The sequence below is a fragment of the Pseudorca crassidens genome, chromosome 6 (genome assembly GCF_039906515.1).
Source record: "Pseudorca crassidens isolate mPseCra1 chromosome 6, mPseCra1.hap1, whole genome shotgun sequence".
Classification (NCBI taxonomy): domain Eukaryota; kingdom Metazoa; phylum Chordata; class Mammalia; order Artiodactyla; family Delphinidae; genus Pseudorca; species Pseudorca crassidens.
The window spans coordinates 45783979-45809330 of record NC_090301.1 but is presented as its reverse complement, the minus strand read 5'-3'; the positions used below and the strand labels follow the sequence as shown (position 1 = coordinate 45809330).

Genomic DNA, 25352 nt, shown 5'->3' with positions numbered 1-25352 from the left:
GGGACATCTTTATAAGGAAACAACAACAATAGCAACAACAAAATTTTCATCACCCTAAATTTATATCACTAAGATGAGCCACTTAAATGAGTCTAAACAAATGCAGTCTACTCCAAAATGACCCACTATCTACCCCAAGACCAGGAAGCTGTTGACAACTTAAATAAAGACATTGATTGCTCAGTGTCTGACTAATTGGGTTCCCACCAATATACTTCATCCATATTTAAATGCTCCCTTTAAGAACCTGAGGGTGGATATGATATTCTGTCTCTACTTTTCAAGTCATCTGCAATTTAAAAGAGGAGATTTTTACTGTGGTTTAAAAAAAAAAAGCATTTTAACAAGAATTTAAAACTTTAAGTGGAAAGAATTCTGCTTCCACAGCTCAATTTCAAGCATCAGTGCCCCCTTACTCTCTTTTTCTTTAAGGCTTTGACTTTGCTTATGCCTAAACCTAAAGACATTCTTCTACTAACATAATTTATTTCACATAACTAATTTAAATTCCTTCATCTCACCATATTTCATTTCTACCTAAATGTTTATTTTCGTATGGGAAATAACTATTAACTGTTGTAATAATATTTAAGAAGCTATTCATCTCTTTATACAATACTGTTTAAAATGTAAAACAGTAATGGTTTAATATGCACTTACATAATTTTATAGAAAACTACCCCTTTCCTCCCTGCCTTTCTGTGTTACGAAAGGATGTTGAAATGTAAAATAAATTTTTACTGTTACAATCATGTTATAATGAAGTGTAATTTAACCTCACATTTTAAAAGCAAATACTAGTTTAGATGTGGCTTACTTCACAAGTCTATATAATTAAATTTATAGTAACTAATCCTACAAGAAGATAGTGTGCACATTTATCAATATTTTTGAGAAGACAAAAGGGAGCCTCTTCTTTTGAGGATGAATGCAAATGATGTGCCCTCTACAGTTTAGTGTCTTTCCACAAATACTTCAAATTCCGTTGTGAGGGTGACACACTTTATTTTACTGATGAAAGAAGTGAGGCAGATAAACTCCCTCTATCCAATTTTTTTTAGATCTTAAGAATCATACACAGAATGTTTTTGGCAGAAGTCAAAACTTTATTATTCTCCAGACAAACTCCTTGAGAGTTTCTCTAATAATTCTGATAGACGTCCTGCCATGTGCCCGACGCCATACGATGTTTGGCAGTTGATATCAGGATATAATCTGAGTGCATAGCTGTTCAAGCTAGAAGTGCTTGTACCTAAGAATCATATGGTTTTATTACAGGACCGTTCAACCCTAGATGCAACTGTGGTTTAATAATGTTTATCTTTAATTCGTTCCATAAACAGTTTTCAAATGCCAACTATATGTGAGGAATTAACTAGATATTGAGGAAACAAAAGACTAATAAAATGAGTTTCTTGAGGGCTTCGCTTCCCTGGTGGCGCAGTGGTTGAGAGTCCACCTGCCGATGCAGGGAACACGGGTTCGTGCCCCGGTCCGGGGAGAGGCTCGTGAGCCATGGCCGCTGAGCCTGCACGTCCGGAGCCTGTGCTCCGCAACGGGAGAGGCCACAATAGTGAGAGGCCAGTGTACCACAAAAAAAAAAATAATAATAATAATAATAATAAAATAAAATTATACCTTTAAGAGGTATTTTTCTAAAGTTAATATATTTTGTATTGACTTTAAACATTATGTTTCATAATTGAAATTAATTATCTATTTCAACTGAGAATGTAATGAATCAAATCTGTATGACTATTTTGAAGACATTGAGGTGTATCATAACATTACAGACTTGGTTTCAAAGCATCCTGCAATCTCTACAGTGATTCCATTAGGAGAGAGGCTTAAACAAGTCTGAGATTGGAGTGGTTACATGGGTTGTTTTGCTGGCCACTGTACCCATAGTCAGTAATCCAAATAATTATATTTAAAGGATCACTAGAGAATTAACAAATATATAAATACTTTTACTTATTAATTTATTAATTCACCTACTGGAAATAAACAGAGAAACCAAATACCGTATGGAAAGTGTGAGCTATTGCCCAGGAGGATCAGGGAATTATAGGACCTGGATATGGACCTCAACCACTATGAGCCTTGGTTTTATTACCAATTAGGGGAAAGAAGTGTCTTAGTACAGAGCAAGCTGGAAAAATAGAATTGAGATCTCGATGAAAGGGACATTTAATTACACTAAGTAAAAATGTAAATAATAAAGAAGAAATTAAGAGAAAAACATATTGAAAGAAAAAGAACCATGAACAGAAAAGAACAGGTTCAAGAAAAACAATTCTGGGGCTTCCCTGGTGGCACAGTGGTTGAGAGTCTGCCTGCCGATGCAGGGGATGTGGGTTCGTATCCCCGTCCGGGAAGATCCCACATGCCGCGGAGCGGCTGGACCCGTGAGCCATGGCCGCTGAGCCTGCGCTCCACAACGGGAGAGGCCACAACAGTGAGAGGCTCGTGTACCGCAAAAAAAAAAAAAAAAAGAAAAGAAAAACAATTCTGGAAGTAAAAAATATCAAAATTGCAATTTAAAACTAGGTGTATAGTTAAACATCAAGCTTAGATGCAGAGAGACAAGAAATAATTAGTTAAAGATAGAGAATGCTGCATATATAAGAGAATGTTTAAATGGAGAAAGTCTAATATATGAATTTTTAAAAAGTTCCAGAAAAAGAGAAAAAAGAGATAAAGGACAGCATGATAACTAAAGCTGTTTTTCATGTAATTAGCAAGCTTATTATAACAAGATAAATTTTTTAAAGTAGAATAAATAAGAAAGAGAGAAGAGATAAAGGAGGTATAGAAGAAGAAGCAGAAAAAAGAGGAGAAAAGGAATAAGAGAAAGAAGACAGGCATTTTCCTTAAAGATATAGAGACTCACTATAGGTCTATAGTAATTAAAACAGTGTGGTATTGATGCATGAACAGAAAAACAATGGAGCAGAATAAAGTACATGGAAAGAGATCCACAGATATGACACTAGTATACGAGTGATGTGAAATTATAAACTGGTGAAGAGGTGGACAATTGCTGGGACAATTGTCTATTCTCATGAATAAAAATACAATTAGATCTTCATCTCAGATCATACACAAAAATTCAGCCGAGTTAAGTCAAAATATAAAATTTTAGGGCATTTCAAACTGAACTTACATATTTTTTTAACTGATAAAAAATATATCATCAGAATTTTTTATGCTATAACCATTATTTTATGCTGGATAACTTTAATTTATTTTCCATGGAAATATATTTTTATATACATGCTTGCTTCTCTGTTTTCTTTATTATGAGCTAGTTCTTTATTAAAAATACACTTTCTAAAATTGTCCAATTTTAACTATTGAGTAACATTTCATCCACTATTCAATATTTTAAACATCAACTAAGGGTAAGGTATGTACATTGATTACAGTTATAAAATCTTTAAACTTTTTCAATAATTCATTGGTTAATATTTTTGTTTCCAAAATTTCTTCTATTTACCATCTATCATTCTAAAAATACATTTTCTAAATATATTCTTTAAACACACCTTTAAATCTTCATATAAATATCTGCATTTCTTCCTCCCCCTCCCTCTTAAGAAGTATTATTCATGGCCTCCTACTGAGCTTCTATGCTATTTTCAAATGTCATGTGTTTTGACTATTTACTGCTGTGAACACACTCCCCTAAAACTTAGTAGCTTAAAACAATGACCACTTAATTGTTACATACAATAATACAGGTCAGATATGTGGACAGGGCGCAGTGAGTTTGATGGTCTCAGCTCCACATGATGGCTGCTGGGCAGCACAGGCTACACATGATTTGTCAGGCCAGGCCAGGCAAGGTGAAAATGTGGGACTTTGTTTACACATTATTAAGGATTTCGAGTTGGTGACAGCAGAACACTAAACCAAGCACAGGACTTCTCAAGGCATGGGGGCTTCTGTTTGACTGTTCAGGTCATACAGCACCCAGCAGCACGCCCTGCTGCTGAAGCTGGAACATCCAAGATGGCGTCTTCACTCACATGCTCAGTGTGTTAACTAGGATAGTTGGAAAGACTGGGGGCTTGGCTACAATGGCTCAGCTGCGGTCACTGTGTTTGGGACCTTGTTCTCACTGCTGGCTGGGTTTCTTGGCTCTCCTCTATGTAGTTTTAGGACTTTTCTCTTTCTACATGGTATTGCCACATAGGGTCTTACTTTGGTGTAGGCTTCTCATAGCCTGGAAGATGGATTCCAAGAGGAAGAAAGTGAAAGCTGCCTATTCTTCTGGACTTAGAAGTCTACTGCATTCTATGGGGTGAAGCTAGTGGCAAGGCCAGCAAGGATTTAAGGAGAGGGTAAATAAGCTGCATTCCTTAATGTGAGAAGCAGAATGTGATATGAAAGAGAAGGAAATGTGGGGACTATCATGTTAAGTACATAATATTAGAGATGAAAATTACTATAAAATTGTGAGGCAGAAAGCTTAGCATTTGAACCCAGGATTGTTTAATTTCAAAGTTCACACTCTTTCCACTGGTCCAAACTTTATCTCAAGGATTAGGCTGGATTTTATTTTAAGAATTACATAAAAATAAAAGGGCTTATAACTACAGGGTTTTTATTGTCTGTTTGTTTTTGTTTCTCAAAATCATGGTAAACAAGCTATACACACCAAACTTAGTTAACATTCAATGAACTGAGGGTTTAAATTGGAATTATAAAAATTTATCCATAATTTGACTAAGAAGGAAGTGGTGTTTTTCCACTAATTTCTGAACTAAAAGTGAGATAAGTCTATTGCTTTCATACTATTAAATGATTTCTATAAAACTCGAATGACATTATATTTCTAATTATTTTTATATCATTAAGTAATAGAAATTAGAAAACTACAGCTAAATTGAAAAGAAGGAAAACTGTATAAAATTTAGGAAATGCATACAATTAAAAATATTAACTAATTTTTATTTCCATTACCGAGACTAACCACTATTAATATTCTACGCATGTCTTCATTAATTTTTTATCACCATTGAACACAGTATAAAAAATAAGCTTAGAAACATCTCTATTATTTTATTCATCAGCACCTTTTCCCTACCTTAAATTACAATTTTTCTGTATCATTACGTTTGTTTGCAATTTCTTCTCACTTATCTATTATTTCTAAGGTTTGGCCAAATGTTACTTGCTTCAATAAAGGCATTACAAAGAAAGGAACTATTTTCCTGTACTAGAGTAAATTACGGCTTTAGAGTCAAATTGTTTGGCAGTAGATGGAATAAAGAATATGAAACAATAAAGGAAACAACATTATCTGAGGTAGAAGAAAACTGAAGGAATTGTACTGTCTTGTATTTCCAAAATAATCCTGCTAGATTTTCTTACATTGTTATTTCTCAAATAGTAGCAACACCATAACTTTCTTGTAAAGAGAAAAAGGAAAGGCTTATCCATAATTTAAGTATGAGTCTAAAGTAATTAACTGTTTCATTCAAATTTTTGAAAATAATACATTAGTTGAAATTACATTTATTACATAGCTTTCTTGCCTTCAATAAATTTTTTTGTTTCCCTCATATTTTGGAATGTGAAGTTAAATAGAATTCACTGAGTGGTTTCCAAGTCAAAGTGAGAACCTTTTAAAACAGAGCTCCTAACACAGTATGGCATTGTCTCTAATCTTTATTAAATTTTTTTCCACCACTATTATTTTTTTTATTTTTTATTTTTTTTGCCGTACGTGGGCCTCCCACTGCTGCGGCCTCTCCCGCTGCGGAGCACAGGCTCCTGACGCGCAGGCCCAGCGGCCATGGCTCACGGGCGCAGCTGCTCCGCGGCATGCGGGATCCTCTCAGACCGGGGCACGAACCCGCATCCCCTACGTCGGCAGGCGGACTCCCAACCACTGCGCCACCAGGGAAGCTCCAACCACTGTTCTTAATATGCATATAAGCTGTTCTTCCGATAAGGCTCTGTGAAAATAAGACCTTACAGAGCAACTATTTATAAAAGAGAGAGTTTTCAGATTTTTCTGAGTAATAAGACACACTGTGTGTCCTTAAAACATATCCTGTGTGATTTCCAAGTGGAATCATGCACTGTCATAATGACCATCCAATCTTCCATTGTATAAAAAGTTCACTGTGTAGCTATATCCTGAAACACATGTAAATTAGATATACCATTACCTAAAAATTATTTCTCAATTTTGACATCTAGGTCTTATATTCCAAAGAGCAGATTTCTTGAGTTTTTACATTGTATAAAATTTGTACACATATGAATCCATGTAACAGAAAATTGTCGAATATGTTCTTTTCTCCTCTGAAAACTCACTTTGCCATTGCTGAAATGTCAATAGGCAACGTTATAATGGTTTTAACTTGTCAACCCATCATTGCAATGTTTAAAAAATTATTTGCGAGTAACCAAAAAATATATCACAATTATTTCTAGATGATCTTTAGGAAGTTTGCATAACAGAATATTGAATGGAATTTTCCTGTTGTCTTGTTGTGCTCCAGCTTTAAGCTAGAGGTAAAGAATGTACTGGACATTCTAAAGTGAGCCTCCTACAACTGGTCCAGTCCCGGCTAACTCTGAAGCAGAACAAGGCCCTGTTGACAGTCCAGACAGGGAGAGGATGGGACCAAGGAAAGCAAAATTATAGTCCTCAGCCTCCTGGGGAGTGTAATGTTCACAGAGAAATTTTCTTTCCATTCCACTGGGAGGATGGGGCACTCTTTCTTCGGTAAATGGGACTCCCTCCCACAAGTACAGTTACTCTTAACTCTGGGAAGCTGGGAGGTACTATAGAGCTTCAAGCCTATTCATAAAATCCAGGCAGCTATATCTGCTGTTCCCAGAATCACCCAAATTAAGCCCTTGTTTGTTTGGAGTGGGAAAAGTGATAGATTATCATTCTTCTCTACTTGGGTTCCTGACATTAGTTCTACCAGTTGCTTTTTTTTTTTTTTTTTGGCCACACCACGCACCTTGCAGGATCTTAGTTCCCTGACCAGAGATCAAATCCAGGCTCCGGCAGTGAAAGCACCAAGCCCTAACCACTGGACTACCAGGGAATTCCCACCGATATGCAAAACCTAGCTTTAGAAATTTCAAATGAAACTTTTCTCTTTCAACAAAGACTGTCACTTGGAAATCAAAAGCACTTTTGCTTTCAAGGTATTGTTTGCAAGATAAACTTTAAAAAGCCAGAATATATGCACCTGTATGTACATAAGCAGAGAACAGAAGGGAATATTGCTACCAGAGCAATGGGTACAAGGAAGCATGTAAAACAATATCTTATTTAATACCACGACTGTTATCCTGGGCTGGTACAACTGAGGCACAGAGCTCCAGAAAAATATAACCAAGACCCAAATTCAATTGTTCTGACTTCAACTAATGCATTTTTTTCTTTTCTATGTTACTACATTACTTCTATCTCACATGATCTCAAATTATTTCTTTTACACTTGTCAAGACCAGTTATATAATAATGATGTTTATTACTCATACTTATAACTAGAACTATTACATCAGTTTAACATTTAAATGTTGTCAAGAAAATAATAATACTATCATATTAATAAAAATCAGTTATTAAAATTGAAAGCTAAAGTAATAATCTACTCTGTACAGTTGAAAAGTCTGAAGACTCTCAGTAAACAAAATAAAATAAATGGGAAAATTACCTACTCTTTGTAAAAATAAAACTAATAATACATACCAGAAATAATTAATATTTACAAAGTACATTTGACCAGGACCTGGCTAATAGAAACTAATTTTGTAACTAATGCAAAATAAAATATTCTAAACAAGAACACAAAATTTGGAAAAGTAAGTTGCATTAAGACTTTTATTCTCAAGTGAGTATTTAAATATTGTTTTATTTTAAATATTTACAATAAAAAGGAAATTATTTTTCTATACAAGTTGAAATAATAAGTTGTAATACTCTTTTTAAATTTATTTTGTAACATCTTTATTGGAGTATAATTGCTTTACAGTGGTGTGTTAGTTTCTGCTTTATAACAAAGTGAATCAGCTATACATATACATATATCCCCATATCTCCTCCCTCTTGCGTCTCCCTCCCACCCTCCCTATCCCACCCCTCTAGGTGGTCACAAAGCACTGAGCTGATCTCCCTGTGCTATGCGGCTGCTTCCCACTAGCTATCTATTTTACATTTGGTAGTGTATATATGTCCATATACACTACCACTCTCTCACTTTGTCCCAGCTTACCCTTCCCCCTCCCCGTGTCCTCAAGTTTTGACTTACCAAAATTGTAGTCTACTTTTACTTTTAAATACTATTTGAAGTAGATAATGAGACAATATTGTTTCAATTATACATATGAAAATTCAAGCACGGTACCAACAGACACACACAAAAACCCCCAGATTCCCACACGATATACTTTGCTTGAAGAAGAAATTTTTAAATATTAGTGTCATAAAAACACATTATGCTTTGCCTAAAGGCATCTAAGTGGTTTCTGATGTTTGGGCATTATGTAAATGATTTTTCTAAATATCTTTTTTGTGGATTTTCATCTTTATTTTAATGTCAAATTGGATTTCATGATGCCCAGTAGGCAACTGAAGTTTTTAAGCTTATAAACTATACCCATTTTTATATTTTATTTCATTCTTTTATATTTTATTTGCATGTTCCTTCTGTTTCCAATAACTGTAAAATTTATTTTAAAATGATAAAATATCTTCAACATGCTAAGTTCTATGCTTTCCCAAATTTAATGAATCCCAAACCAAAGAAACTCATATTGATTAAAACCCCTCTATCATTAGAGTTGCATTCAAATAAAGTCCAGTTTAAATAAAGATAACTCTTTCTTGCTTCTTACAAATTATTAGTTAAAATGTGTTAAATATTTTCAGTCTAACCCTCCAGACTTACTCTACATCCTCCTTTGTCTTGCTCTACTCCCTAGAAGAATGACCCATTGGGATTGCATCCGATTGCTCCATTGTCTTCAGATTTTCTATTGCAGCTGGGTAATGGGAAACAGCGGCAGGAGATGGGAATGTGGGAGGAGAGTGATGTTAACACACTGATATCCGCTGTTCTCTTCTTGACCAGTCACCATTTGGCTGTGCCCCATAGCTGAAGGTCACAACTTCTTCTCCATATAATTATCCTCTGTGGGTCCTAGTAGCCACTCCTTCCCCTTCCTCTTGCCCCTTTAGGTCTAGGTGTGGTAATGGCTTCCCAAAGTATTACCCTGTAAGGGTAATTATATTTCTTAAACCTTGCCCACACCTTTAAAAATAGTCTTTTAATTAAACTCTTCTCAAATAACCTAGCTTGAATGATCTATTTGTTCCCTTCCAGGACTCCCACTAATACATACAATTTCTCATAGAACTTTCTGAAATATTTATATAGTTTAATACTCTTGGTACTCATAGAACCTTAAATGTTTTTATACATAAACTCAAAGGTCAACCTGTTGCTAGTGTGTCATAGTAGCATGTAATCTAAATTGCCAGCAACTATGCATTTCACTTTAATATCTCTCAGCCCCTATTGTATTATCTAGAGTCTATGTTGTTCAGTAATAAATAGAGTGTTCTTTTACGATTTACCTTCCCTCATGAGCTTCTTAGTCTTATCCTTTTCTGAAATTCCTTCAGTCATTGGCTTCACTCTCGTGACTTTAAGTTTTCTCAACAGCTGTGATTAAATATTAACTTAAAATAATTAAAAGGGTGGTGGTTCTGCATAAATGTAACTTTAGGAATGCAGATTTAATAGGTCCCTAGAGGTACCCATGCCAGTCTAATTTTCTACATACTATTGAAAATTATGAAAATATACCTTGTAGGGTTGTAAAGGTAGCTAGACAAAAGTAATAGCTGTAAGATCTAGATTTTCCATTATTATATTATGTGATGACCACTCTCAGAATTCAGGAGAATTTGAAACCCCAATAATGCAGAATTTAAGATACTCAAAAATACTAAAGAGTCATGAGCAGGACCCAAAACTTATTGAGCTGTAAGACCCCATGACTGGTACTTTCTCCCAATACAATAATCACATCATTCTAGTCTGTCATTTTTACGCCCTTTTGTAATATTTAGTTCTCAGATAACCAATAATATTAAGTTTTATAAAAAAGGAACTCAAGTCCCTTAATTGATCTCCCTACTTAAAGTTTTACACAGCTTCAATATCTTTTCTAAATGGTCACAGAGTGCATTTTCTAAAACAAAAGCACTACATTATAAGACTTTGAGTAGCCCCCATCACAGAGATTTACAAGATAAATTCAAGACTGTCACTGAATACTTACTAACACACAAATCTTTTTGAACTTCCTTGTATTTATCTTTCTATTTCAGCTTCTCAGCCTTCGATCATGCAATTCTCTCTGCAGAGAACCCCTTTCTCCATCTTGCCTGCCTTCTGCACACCCAATCATCTTTCAAAACTCAGCTCACATTTTGACAACATGCCTGGTTTCTAAATTGTTAGCACATCCTGCCCCTAATACTAAGGAGTGTATTTCTATTTCAGTGCCTAACCTGCATTTATTTATTACATGAGTTTCCCTCTATTAGACTGTGAATTCCTTAAGGGCAGAGAATGTGCTTATTCATTGCCATTTCTCCTGCACCAGCTAAGTGACTGGCATTAGAGGTATTCAATTCTGAATGCTGCATGAATGGTGATAGAACTCCTGGAGCAGATCTGTCCTCCATCATTCCTCCCCCCTAGCAGTACATTTACTGCAGTTCTTTGAACAATGTTTTAAGATTCTAACCAAACTCAGTCAAATGGTGACTTATATGAGGCAGAAGAACCACACTTCCTTACAAAAGAATCCCAATCAATAATTGCAAAAATTGTGAGGAAAAGAAAAATCACTATTAGAAAACTACAGTAATAATTGCTGCAGGCAAGATCCATCAGTGCCTGTTAAAATTATTGGGCAGAAGTTTAAGGAGAAATAGGATACTTAAATAGTTTCAAAGTATCTCCCCCCAAATATTTATTAGTTACAAAGAGAAAAAGAGTAACTTTACAGTGGAGAAACCTGTTGGACACTACCTTAACCAAGTTTACATGACCAGTGTGAACTCATGTCAGTGTCATGTACCTCCGTGATGATACGATGACTACAATTTACCTATGTGGTATCTTCCCAATTACTCATGACCCCAGTATGACTATGAGAAAACAGCAGACAAACTTAATTTGAGGGACATTCTGCAAAATACTCAAACATTACTCTTCAAAATAATCAAGGTCATGAAAGACAAGGAAAGAGCAAGGAACTATCACAGATTAGGGGAGACTGAGGAGACATAAATGCTGTGTGAGATTCTGGAACAGAAAAGGCACATTGGTAGAGAAACTGGCAATATCTGAATAAATGTTACTGATGGTTTAAAAGATTAAAGTAAATACACAACTGGAACTTGGCATCTTTTGACCATCAGTTTAAACTTCCAGATATAAAATAAGTACTGGGAATGTAATGTACAGTATTATTGACTATAGTTAGTAATACAGTATTGTATATATGAAAGTTGCTACAAGAGTAGATCTTAAAAGTTCTCATCCCAAGGAAAAAATCGTAACTATGTTGGTGACGAATGTTAACAAGACTTACTGTGGTGGTCATTTTAAAATACATACAAGATGCAGACGCAGATGTAGAGAATGGACTTGAGGACACGGAGAGGGTAAAGGGTAAGCTGGGACGAAGTAAGAGAGTAGCATTGGCATATATATACTACCAAATGTAAAAGAGATAGCTAGTGGGAAGCAGCTGCATAGCACAGGGAGATCAGCTTGATACTTTGTGATGACCTAGAGGGGTGGGGTAAGGAGGGTGGGAGGAAGGCACAAATGGGAAGAGATATGGGGATATATGTATAACTGATTCACTTTGTTATGCAGCAGAACCTAACACACCACTGTAAAGCAATTATCCTCCAATAAAGATGTAAAAAAAAAAGTTAAAGGGCAAAAAATAAACAAAAATAAAAATACATACATATAGTATAACTGAATCATTTTGCTGTATACCTGAACCTAATGCAACGCTGTTAATCAACTATACTGTTATATAAAATAAAAAGTTAAAAAAATAAAATAAAATAAGATAAAAAGCTCAAATAGATTGCTCAGGAAAAAAAATACATACGTATAACAAATCATTATGTTGTACACCTGGAACTAATTGACATATAACATTATATCTCAATAAATTTTTTAACTATGTAAATAAATTTCTTGTTTTTAATTGAGGTATAGTTGATGTACAATATTATATAAGTTTCAGGTGTACTACACAGAGATTTACAATTTTTAAAGGTTATATTCCATTTATAGTTATAAAATATTGGCTATATTCCCTGAGTTGTACAATATATCCTTGTAGCTTATTTATATTATACAGAATAGTTTGTACCTATTACTCCCCAAATTTCTTTTTTTTAATAAATTAAATTAATTAATTAATTAATTAATTTGTTTTTGGCTAAGTTGGGTCTTCATTGCTGCGCACGGGCTTTCTCTAATTGCTGCGAGAAGGAGCTACTCTTCGCTGCAGTGTGCAGGCTTCTCATTGCAGTGGATTCTCTTGTTGCGGAACATGGGCTCTAGGTACAAGGGCTTCAGTAGTTGCGGTACTTGGGCTCAGTAGTTGTAGCTCGTGGGCTCTAGACCGCAAGCTCAATAGTTGTGGTGCACAGGCTTAGTTGCTCCCTGGCATGTGGGATCTTCCCGAACCAGGGCTGGAACCCATGTCCACTGCATTAGCAGGAGGATCCTTAACCACTGCACCACCAGGGAAGTTTGATTTTTTAGCCAAAGCTATTATTTTCCTTTTATTTTGGCCCACATTGATTAAGTTTCAAGAGAAACTCCCATAAACATATCAAAAGTTTGAATAGCTTTACATGTTTCCTTGTACAACTATCAAATGTTTTATATTTACTTGCAAGACTATGCTAAATGCTTTACATTTACTAACCCTAGTAATTTTGACAGCAACTCTGTTTCAGAAGTGAGGAAACTAATTTAAAGGAGGGGAAGTTACTTGCCCAAGACTCTATAGCCAGTAAGTGGCACAGCACATATTTGAACCCATGACTGTTACTCCAAAGCTCATGCATTAAAACTCTATGCTATCCTTTTCCCTTCAAAAATCAACAGCCCAAAAGTTTACATTTATAAGAAATATCTGAAACTTAATTCAGTAAATAGAATTTAAGCTGTGAAAGCTTCTTTCAAATCTTAAACACTGTCTTATGAGATGAATTCATGTAATCATTCACTTATACTTCATTAATTCTCCCCTAAGCCCATGGTACAGTACACAAAATTTTCAAAAATACCAATTTAATTTCCTTAAGTATTTTATTATATTCTTCACTTGAACAATGTATATATTTTCAAACAGAACATTATATTTATAGATAGTGGTGTTCATCTTAAAGTTTTTAGCAATTTATTTTTATGTGGAAAATGGATGATCCTTGCCTACACTATCATTATATGTGAAAGATTTGTGTGATTTTGAAATTGCTTCTGGAGGCCTTCATTTTTTTGAAATTGAACAATGGGCTTGCACAATTATACCCGTTGAAAAAAAGCCAATTTCCATTGAACTGACAGCACTTTATCTATGGGAATTCTCAGGTTGCTGGGTGGGAGAGACTGTTGACACGGAACCAACATGACAAGTCTGTGTTCTAGCAATTCATGCCACAGATTGCCTTTTCCAGAAGAGCCACTGTTAGAATTGTTTTACCCCTGTAATGAAAAAGAGACTCAGTGTTTTGTTGTTAGATTGTGATAGGAGCCAACGCCCCCTTCACATTTTAAAGCGAAATGATGACATTTTCCCAAATCACATCATGCCAAGTTCAAGCATATAGGTGCCTTGCTTTGTTTTGCTTTACTGTCAAGCCCTATCATCCGGTCTGGGTAAATTCTGATATAGAATTTTGAAGGGCATTTCAGAAATTAGCATTCTAGTGAAAGACCACAAAACAAATTTTCAAATAAGAAGTTTTCGTGTGCCCAAAATCATTTTTTTAGACAATCTAGAATGTATTATTTGTTTCCAGGCTTACTGAAAAAAAAAACCTAATTCTATTTGCAATAATTTGTTTGTTCTATTTCTTGTATTTTAAGTATGTGACTCTTCACATGGACAAAATATCTTCTGAACTCAGCAGTTTTTTGTGCAAATAAAACTGCTTTGAGCAAACTTTCCAGGCCTGCAAATGCTGGGGCAGGAGAGCACATCTCAGGAGACCACTCCTGGTCATGAGGCCAGGCCTTTCCATGAAGCAGGTCCAAGTTTTTTTCTTTTGATCATGACTCGTTTCCACATAAGACACTCACTACAGGTTCAGGTGCACGTGAGCTAGAACTAGAAGTTGAAACCTGACCTGGATTAAGATCTGTGTTTTCCTTCGTTTCTACTGTAAAGTAGGGCTGTGGCATTCCAAGTGTTTGTGTTCTGTAGTTCCTGTAGAATAATGGCCTTTTCATTCTTGGCAGTAAACAAGGAACCCAACAAGTGGCAATGTAATGGGCTGGAAGGTAAAGATACGATATGAATGGGTGCAGAAGTTAACTCTTTTCAAGTTGGAAATGCATCTTCTGTTTCAGGATCAGAAGAAAAAATTGAATAATGAAGTGATTCAAGTATATGGATATATAAGTTTAACATTGTAATGAAAGAGTTTGGGGGTCAAAGGTAGGAAAGAAGAATATGTGATAAAGACACTTAACAGAATTATTCCAAAGTTCATTTGGAAAAATAAACTTGAGAGAATAGTGATGAAAGTTTTGAAGGTGAAATACTTAAGGGGAAACTTAACCAACAGATATTTTAAACAATTATAGGCTGAGGTAGTTAATATTGTTTTATTGCAGGAATAACTGAAAGATAAATGGGAAAGGGCTGCTGCTAGCCCACATGGTATCTTTGTGCAAATTAGAGAAACCCTGACCACCCTTCCAAGGAAGTTCTGCAGGTACTTGGCTAGAAGCTGAGGACGACTTTGTAGTTAGAAAAGACACCCCTTTCTCAGACTCATGGATAAGCTTCACTGGCACGGCTGGAAGGGGCGCCTGGTTGGATTTCAGTCTGCATTATGCCTTTTTTGGGGGGAGTCCTACTGCATTGTGTATACTGTTTTATCACATCTGGAAGTTCATAAACAGACCCTATAACTAAATTAATGTATGATAAGGATTACTTCCAAGATAACTGGGGAAAGAATGGATCATTCAGTAAATGGTGTTGGACACTTAGGTAATTATCCTGAAAAAAGAAAAAAAGGACAAAAACCTTACCTTAGATTTCATCAAACTAAATTGGAAAGAAAAAGCAAAAAGTAAAACTACAAAATGCTAGAAGAAAATATAGGTGATTAGTTAGAGTAGAATGTCTTTATAAGCATTACCAAAGAACCCAGAAATCATAAAAGACTACATAGAAAGAAATTATATGCAATCCAAAGAAGAAAAAACCCCCCACAATAATCTAATTATTTAAAATTAAGTTTAAAGAAACAAATACTTTAGTTTTTTTCTAGAGATTAGTACATTTGTTAAAGAACACTTAAAGATGAGTAAGGAAAAATAAAAATATACAAATCCATAGGGAAAAAAGAAAAATAGGAAAAATATATACATAAATAGCCAATTCATAAAAGAAAATATAAATGCCTCCTAACTGTATGAAAATATGTTCAGCTTTATTAACAGTGAAAGTAATAAAAATTAAAACAATGATTGAGCTGAATTTTCACTTAGATTATTTGAAAAGTTAAGAGTGTCCAGATAAAAAAAGTAACAACCAAGATGGCATAGTTTACACAATAGCACTTACATACATTAAAAATGAAGGGCTTCCCTGGTGGCACAGTGGTTGAGAGTCCGCCTGCCGATGCAGGGGACACGGGTTCGTGCCCCAATCCAGGAAGATCCCACATGCCACGGAGCGGCTGGGCCTGTGAGCCATGGCTGCTGAGCCTGCGCGTCCAGAGCCTGTGCTCCGCAACGGGAGAGGCCACAACAGTGAGGGGCCCGCGTACCACAAAAAGAAAAAAAATAAAAATAAATATTTAGAATTATTTTTAATTCAAGAATACATATAAAAACGGAAAAGATACACATTAAATACATTAGAATGAGTATTTGTGTTGGATAAGTGAATGGGAGAAAGTGGGAATAAAAGTGCTTCATTAAATAACATTGAGAGGGGGACTTCCCTGGTGGCGCAGTGGTTAAGAATCCACCTGCCAATGCAGGGGACATGGGTTCGAGACCTAGTCTGAGAAAATCCCACATGCCACGGAGCAACTAATCCCGTGTGCCACAACTACTGAAGCCCACACGCCTAGAGCCCTTGCTCCACCACAAGAGAAGCCACCGCAATGAGAAGCCTGTGCACCACAACGAAGAGTAGCCTCCTCTTGCTGCAACTAGAGAAAGCCCACGCGCAGCAATGAAGATCCAACACAGCCAAAAATAAATAAATAAATAAATAATAATAACATTGAGAGGGACCTGTGGGAACTTACAGGATGATGATGTGCCAAACATGGAGAAGCATGCTTCACACAGCCAATCCACACCTAGCTTTCCTTACTAACTACATGGATAACGTAAGTAATAAATAAAATACAAGCAATGCCTGTTGAAGACATGCACTACCCTATATATTGTTCATGGGAGTACGCATTTTTATAAAGTTTCCAGAATTAGTTTGGCAATATTAGGAGGGGCAAGTGAGGTAAACTTTTGCATTAGTACCTGAATTGGGGGATTGCAGTGGCCCAGAAAGCGGCCAGGAAGCCCGAGTGTGGTGAAAATGGTGTCTCAGTGGACGATCAGCCTCCTGTGATGACTTGGAGCCTAAGCCAGATGCGGAGGAAATGGACTCAGAAGGCAGCCTGGACGGTGTGCTGGAGCCATAGGCAGGTGAGGAAGCACAAGAAAGCTGTCGTCTTGAGTTGTTGGCCCCTGAGCAGAATGATGAAGATGCTCCTAAAGAGGAGTGGCCTGGCCATACGGGGGAAGGGGCTGTGACAGACATGAGAGATTGGTTTTATACAAGGACACTGATTAAATAAGAAAACATAATAAGAATAATGGGAGTGGAAGCCATATTTTCATTGGAGGAGAATGGAGTTACAAAAATGGAAAGTGGAATTGGACTGGAATTGAAGGCAAGTGTATGAACTCATGGCTTTCAAAATGAAAGAAAGAGAAAGAGAGAGACAGAGAGAGAGAGAGGGAAGGAAGGAAGGAAGGAAGAAAAAAAGAAATATGTGCATATATTCCTTTGCTTTGGCCATTGAGAGGACCTAAGTAAAGCAAAAACCTAATAGCAATGACATTGCACCTGGAACTCATCTTCTAAACACCAGCCTTCAGTAAAAGGGATTGGCTTCTTTGGAGATATGGCTGATTCCAGGGCTGGGGTTGGGAAAATACAAGATGAGACTTGAACACCTTTTTGTGCTCAAAAGTGATAAAGTGCTCCTAAATGATGGAGACTTTGCAAAGAACACAGAAGTCAGCTTGAAATCTGAAGCAAATGGGAGATAATTTGAATGTCAAAATAAATCACGATAGAAACAGATAAGAGTTTGAGTTTGAGCAAACCATATGTCTATGCTAACATAAATAAATAAATGAAAAATTAGAAGTTTGATGAGAAATGAAATACTTATATAGTTTAAAAGTACCTCCCCAGAAAATACCTACCAATTACAAAGGAAAAGGGATTAACATTACAGAGAAGCCTGACAATACCATCATCTTAATCAAGTGAAGATCATCAGTAATGGGACAATTCAAAACTGGATGCAGCTTGTTAGAATTTTTAAAAATATAGTATTGTACTTCCATGGTTTACCAGCCAAAGATTCATAACCTGAATCTAACATGGTAAATTAAAGGACATTTTGCAGTATAACTATAGAGCAATTCTCAAAAGTACTAATGCCATGATAATCAAAGAGACAGAGTAACTAAATACTTGTATCATGTGATCTCAAACTGAACCCTGTTTATATAAAGGAAATAATAGGGATAATTGAAAAAACTTGAATGGGACCTGAGAGGTAGGTGTAGAAATGTATCAGTGTTAATGTCCTGATTTTTGATGGTTTACCTTCTTTATGGAGAGGTCTGTGTTTATAGGAAGTACACAAAATTGGGCAGGATGGGGTATAGTGTTGGTAGGTTATACTCAAATGGTTCAGAAAAAAATAATTATTTGTACTCTACCTGCAACTTTTCTGTAACTTCAGATTTTTTTCAAAATAATAATGAAAGAAGTCTGTGCCCTAACCTTGAGAATCTACCGCTAGATATTTGTTCTAATGAAATAATTGGCAAGGGACAGGCAAAATATGTACAGATGGTGTACAAAAGTATGTGCACAGATGTCCTTAATTTCTTTGTTTATAATAGCATACAAATTGTCAATAAACACTGGTAAGGGAAAAGCCCACAATATACTCGTATATTGTTAGGAAGTAGAAAGTATGTACAGTATACTTCCTTGTGAAAAAAACAAAAGAAAAATGTAAGTGGCTGTATGTACTGGATAATGACTTTTTCTCTACTCTTGATTTCCATGCTAAAATATCTTTTCTGGGTCTTTACTCTTTTGCCCTTGGAGAGGTGTTGTGACATATGTGATACATACATTTAGGAATAAACCTGGGAAGAATTATTGGGAATGCAGAGTTCAACTACACCCTTTCTCTCTTCCTCCCTCCCTCCCTCTCTATCCCTCCAAGGAATGGATCTCAGAAAACAGAATTCAACTCCTTTTTCAGACACTGGCTCCTCCCAGATAGGGAGTCTGGAAACTACAGTGACTGAGAATGTTATTTTGGTTGTTCATTTTTAGATTTACCAATTCAAACCAGGTCTCTGTCAATACTACAGGTAATACTTTAGCTTTCATTTTAAACTTTTGTTTTATTTCTCAATTTATTCTCAACCTAAGCATAGAGAAGAAATGTTATTTATTGGAGATTCTCTCAGAGACTTCAACAATACTTGGAGGGTATGGAGCAAATATTAGCAATGGGTACTCTTGATGGTGGGAACACAGGTGATATTTATTTCTTTTTTGTATTGTCCCTATTCTTTTTTTTTTTTTTTTTTTTTCTTGCAATGAGTATGTTTCATGTTCTTAATCAGGGGGACCAAAATAGACTGAAAGATAAAGTGATGGAAGATAGAAAGTAAAATGTAACACATTTTAACTCTGGGACCCAGGTCCCCTTAGGAATTCAATGGACATGACTGAGATTTTGAATTCCATTTTGGTTTTTATTTCCTTTTTAAAAAGTTGTTAAATACTTTAACTGATGGGTTTGCAGTAATATAGAGCTAAACAACCAATATGATAGCATGTTTTTATATATTTTTGTAATAATCAGCAATAAAATGTTATTCTCAACATAAATAATAGGTAGTTGTCCATCTTAGTCAAGGTTCTTTTAGTTCAAGTAAGAGGAACTTGAAACTGGCCTGAGCCAGCAAATTAATTTAAAAATATTAGGAGGCTGCTGAGTCTCCATCAGAGTCCATATGTTCCTATGATGAATGTGAAGACTTTTCAAATGGAAATCTGAGTATTTGCTATCAGTAGCAAATTAGGCATAGTCTAATGGTAATGCCCTGCCAGAGCCTCTGCAGCCTTTCTCCTTGGCATCTCCCTTCTTCAGTTCCTGGGTCATGCTTACAGATCTGATTTTAAATCTTGTTCTATTTGATTTTAGTGTTTTTAAAAACTCCATTCTGACATCTTTGAAATTTTTATACCTCTAAGCCATTTCATAAATAGCAGTTCATATCAAAAGTCAGGTTATAAAAATTATAGAGCAATAGCAAGTTTAGAGATTTTAAATGTTGGGAAGAAATATAAAAATTAGTAAGCTTTAGCCCTCTGTGTAATGATTAGAAAAAGACAGTTATGGGGATTCATGCATCCCCATTCATCCATCCATGATGGATATACTTTATAGTTATAATTTTTTCTCTTTTTGGCAACTTCCAAGTCTCATGGAAAGGGAGCATAGAACTCTAAAGAGAAGTCTGTGAAATGCCTTCAAGAAATTATTTTAGTGGCTAATTCAGGGGGAGGCTGGTGTAGTAGAGAATCCCTACTCATAAGGAAGGTATAGGGTCTTATCTCTGAGAACCTGGGAATTGTATAAAAGTCCAAGTAACTTTCAACATTGAGTAAGGTGAGAAAAGGTTTAGAAAAACTTCTCCTTAAAGATATCAGAGGCAAATGAATAAGAAATAAGTACATGTTTTGAGATTTTCCATTAATGTAAACAATCAAGCTTGTAATGCTTGATTTCTGTAGCCTCATTTATTCTTATGATCTGCTTATTCAAGTGGAGCTGCAGCGTACTGAAGACTAAACTAGTGTTTCTCGAAGTGAGGTCCACAGATCCTAGTGATTTGTTGGTGTATCCTTGGGAGCCTAGAGTTCTCTATTCAAAGTTTTAAATATTGTGTTAAAAGAACACACCCATATATTTATAATTATATAATGTAAGCATGGGTTTGGTCATCTGGTCAACCTCCTTATTCCTAAGTACTATGGGCTATCATTTGATTTATTTTTATAATCATTTGAATATTAAGTGATCACGTAAATGGCATCATCTATTTTTTAGTGGTTGTTTGAAAATTAATCATTTAAAGGTTATTTACAGAAGAAGCAACTAGCATTGTCCTATGATTAATATTTTCAATGTAAGTATTTTACTGTGTGCTTGCCTGTTATGATAAAGTGGAAACATAGTTAAAAGAGGATTCTGTCCACGTATGAAGAGGCCTGATTTCTGGTCCTAGCTTTAGCACCTCCTAACAATGAGATTTGGGGAAAGTCAATTAAGATTCTTGGACTTCAGCTGCCTTGTATTTAAAGTAAGGGAGTTTGGCTAGAGCTGGGTAATCCCTAAACTTAGTTTTCATTTCAAAAATTGTGATGTTGTATCTTTTTTAATGGAAAAAGCATTAGGGAGAAGAAAACTGATTCAGTTAATAAGGTCTTTTGGGGAAATTTCTAGTACCATCCTCTAGTTACAGTGAAAAATAGTGGGATGTAAGAACCAAATATTTATTGAGTACCTTGTCTGTGCTTGACACTACTCTAGTCTAATTCCTGTAAATGTGACTGTGACTCTGTGAGTTCTATTATACAATTCCTTTTGGCAGCTGTAATTGTGTCCAGCGTCCTAGGGCACAGAATGAGTAAGTACGGAGCCTGGAAAGGAATATGAATAGTCTGATTCTAAGCCCTGGATTCCACCATAACATATTATATTTGTTAGCCTTGCAAAAATGCTTTTTTTCCTTTCTCCATCTATTTTCAGGTTCAAATGAAAAATTTAGTGAACTAAATTCTGAGCAGCATCTCAAAAGATTTGAGTAAATGTCCTCTCATCCTCAAAGAATCGCTTAAACGAGGATATCCCTCCTTCTTGTCCTTCTTCCCACACAGAAGTTTATTGTGTCAGTAAGGATGGTTTGTTATGTTTTCCCTCGAACCCCACGTAGATGTCCTGAATTCTGAGGTTAATATCTGAATGGAGCAAATGAGCATGACCTGGTGGTGGAGGCAGTTTTCTGTTTTCTTTCCTTTCTTTTTTTTTTCTTGTAAGGCATAATAAAGTGCAGAGATTCAGTAAGTTTTAAAAAACTGAGGAAAAATAAATTAAAAAAGTGTAGAGGTGCGGCCAGAGACAGCAAAAACTGTGTCAGTGCTTTCTTGATAAAGGCTGTAAAGAAGGTATGTGCTACTCGTGTGTGTGCTTCCTTGGACACTTTTTTTTTTTTCTTGTTAAGCAGCAGAAGTGTTTTGAAATTGTGTGCGGAAACACAGAGAGACAAGGGAAGGCGAATAGTCCCGATCCGGTGCTTCAGGGAGGAGATTCAAAAGGAAACGCAGCGGGGGACGAGGAGTGGGGGTGGGGAGAACTGTGTTTTGGCTCCCGTGCCGGCTAAGAACCGGGTAAGGTAAGGCCTCGTCTTCTCCGGTCGAGTTTCTCTCACATTCCACTCTCCCCCTGGGTCCTGCGTGCCGACGCCATATAGCCCAGAGGGCCCATAGGAGACGAGCATCAGAGACCGAAGAAAGTCAGCGAGCTGGAACCCAGGCGTCCCGTTTGGAAGTGTCCAAGGAGATCGCCCCAAGTGCGCCAGCCGAGTCTGGGAGAGTTTCCTTTTGGCCGAGAGGGGGAGCCCCGCGTTCCCAGCCGGGAGCGACCCGGAGTCCCGAGCCTCGAGCCTCAGCCGCCAGCTAGCGCCAGTTCTGGCTTCAGCCGATTAGGAAGAGGAGGGAGGGGGCCGAGAGCGCGTAGAGGGAGGGGACCGGAGCCGGAGGGTCCCGAGTCCAGCTCGCTGTTGACGTAGAGAAACTTTCCCTCTCGGCCACGGAAACGGCGCCCGGGCTGCGCCGGAGCGGAGTTCGCCAGGCTCCGAGGACGCGGCGGCTCTCCATGTCCCTGCCCGGACCCTGACCCGACTGCATCAGTCAGTAAGGTACGGAGAGACCGCGGTTTATCTGGGGGCTTCCCTGGCTGCAAGCCCAGCGTCCCGCCAGGTAGCGTGCAGTCTCTTTTAGACTGACATCCTGAGAGGCGGCGGGCGGTGGTCAGCCCCGGCCGGGTGCCGGGGAAGGAGGGCGCGGGGCTGCTCGCCGCCACTACCGCCGCTGGGCAGGTTGCAAAAATTAAGACACTGAAAGGCTCAGGAAGTCGTCCAGCAAGAAAGGAGGCTGAGACCTGTTGACTACTGCCGTGGCAGTGCTGCAGGGATGACGGGGAGCCCCCCGAGGTCGGGGACGCATTGGTCTCCGGACTCCTGGAGCCCTTTGTGGTAACTTTGGTCCGGGGAGCCGGGGCCGGTGGTTAGGAGCTGGAGGGGGCGGTGGGGCGCGGGTGGATCAGGACGGCTGAGGGTGTGCGGACCAGACGGGGCTGAGCAGGCAAGTCATCTCCGGGTCACAGCGAGGCTACCCAGGAGCAAAACTTCTTCCAGCGTAACCTCCCTTTTGTTGGCTCCGGGAGGGAGTGTGGGCATGGGGGGCGGGGAGGCGCGAAGCTCCGAGGCCGGGCCGTGGATTCTTTAAAACCCAGGGCTGGGAGGGCCCAAACTCAGGGGCGGCGCCCACATGGTTACCCTGTGGCTGGGTGGGTCGAGTAGTTCCTTCTGGCGGGCGCTACCTTAGAGAGGCGCACGGCTCTGCGGGGTGCTTGAGACCCTGGGCTCTCGGTCCCGTTGCCGAGCTCGCTCGCCCGGGTCCACCAGCCCGGGGGGCTGATTCACTGCACGGATCAGAACCCAGCGCGATCGGTTCTTCCCTGTGGCTCCTGGGGCCGCCGCTCAGAGTTCCCTGTGTGCGGGAGGGAACTCGGGGCAGGCTGGTTTTCTTGGAATGTGTTTACGATGTTGAATGGAACTTGAACAGGAAGCTGGGCGCTGCAGCTGGAACTAGCTTGCCAGGGTAGAGTAAGGAAGACGTAGCTGGTGTTGGGCTTGGCGTGCGCACTTAGTACCTTGGGCAAACCCCGAATAAGTGCGGGTGTCGGTCAAGGTATCCCTTCCTGGGTCCTAGCAGTTTTCCCGACTGAGCTCGCCTTATTTCCACTGGCAATCAGACATTTACATGCACTATTTCAGTCTGCAAGTTTAACAAAGTATAATGCAATTAGGAAGAATTTAGTAAGTTTATTTTGGGACCTGCTTTAAAAATATATATATATATATATATCTTGCATCAGCACTTGAGAATAAAAGTTTTTGGAGAGTGTTCCAGTCGTGACTCCCCTTGTTAATTTCTAGGACTACAAGGAGACCCGGACACTGATGATTTTGTGTCTTTGATGCCAAGTGGGTGATAAGGTGGTAAAGGAGGGCAGTAGTGAGACAGAGTGAATGTGAGGAGGTAGGAAACTCTGAGAGGAGTTGGGCATTTTTCAGATTTGCAAATCGCCCCTTTTTCTGCCAGTCTTTCCCTCCTTCCCCAAATAAACAAGTAACCTTGCTAGAAAACCCACCAATTGGGAGAGTGCAGTCGCTGGCGACTACAAGCCTTGCTGGAAACAGCAGACAGACTAAGGTACTGCCCCACTGCATAATTAAAAGGTCTCCTTGAGCTGTCCAGGACTGTTTTCCAAGTTTTTACCACTGACAAGGAAAGAAGAGAGGAACCTGGCCGGCAGCCAAACTAGACTGAGCTCAGTAGCCAAACATAAAAGGGACTGGGGAAGTTGCTGGGGATAATTGGAAAGGAGCTGTTGGTTGTACTTGGGTTTAAACAAGGGGTTTCTTTTGCAGTGAGAATTTTAAGGTGACTAAGATCAGTATTCTTGGCAAAAAAAATAAGCTAAGCATAGAGTGCAGTGGGATGTGACAGAGGAGAGTGAAAGAAGCGGTCTAGGAGGGATGTCTGACCATTCCCTATCAGTGTTGCAGTGGAATAGCTGGGGGCCTGGTGCTTTTTGTGAGATCATACTTTGCAAATACCCACACTTTGTTGTCTCCTCAACTTGGACTAGGCTTGCTGCAACTTCAAGCCCTTGACCTTGACCTTCTTTGTTTTCACAGCCAGTAAGAACTGAAGACTTGGGTTTTGAGCAGGTGATTTTCCACCTAAATCGAATAATTCAATTAGGTATTCTCAAATGGCACAAAAGTGGGTCATGAAATTAAAGTGGAAAATGTGTCCAAATGTCTTCCTTGTGTTTGTCAAAAGTGATCCCGATAATAGAACTTGCTCTTTCACCTGAAGGAGTAGAAGTTGGTGTGATCTCAGTATTTCACACATTGGCCCAATACGTTAAGGCCCTGCTGCTTCCAAGTTCTGGACTAGCCAGGAACTGAGAGTCTTATCTGCAATTAGGACCCTTCTTTTATGTGTTAAAATTGCTCATGTTTCCTCTATTTTTTTTTCAGGAAGGTTGGTCTACTGTTGTGGGTTTGGGGGTTGAATAGTAAAAAACACTAATATGGTATTTCCTCTGGATTGGTGAGTTTGGGATTGTGAATATCAGCCTACTCTCTGAGATTGACTTTATGAATCACCCTTGGCAATGTGTTTTCCCTGTCTATGATTTCAGTTTTTCCACTTGCAAAATAAAGAAATTTCACAGTAAGCTTTAAAGAGATGAAATTATGTTAATACGTTTTTAGATATAAAGGTCATAGGGCTTCAGTCTCGGTTGATTCTATTGAGATTTGTAGGGGTAAATTGGAATATTTATACCTAAAATACAAATGTAATAGTGACATACCTATTTA

The 25352-nt window shown here is 37.9% G+C and overlaps 1 protein-coding gene across 11 annotated transcripts in view; it reads left to right on the top strand.

Moving 5' to 3' along the window:
• Positions 1 to 21905: 21905 nt before the first annotated feature.
• Positions 21906 to 25352, top strand: part of GULP1 (GULP PTB domain containing engulfment adaptor 1) — a 266982-nt gene continuing 263535 nt past the window's right edge. For 2 of the 11 annotated variants that reach the window (XM_067741244.1, XM_067741234.1), the window contains exon 1: positions 21912 to 22592. The gene's annotated coding sequence lies outside the window, so the exon portion shown is untranslated. Of the gene's footprint in view, positions 22593 to 22631; positions 22654 to 22786; positions 22929 to 25352 lie in introns of those variants that run through there. The other 9 variants (XM_067741242.1, XM_067741236.1, XM_067741245.1 and 6 more) reach the window with 9 other exon arrangements.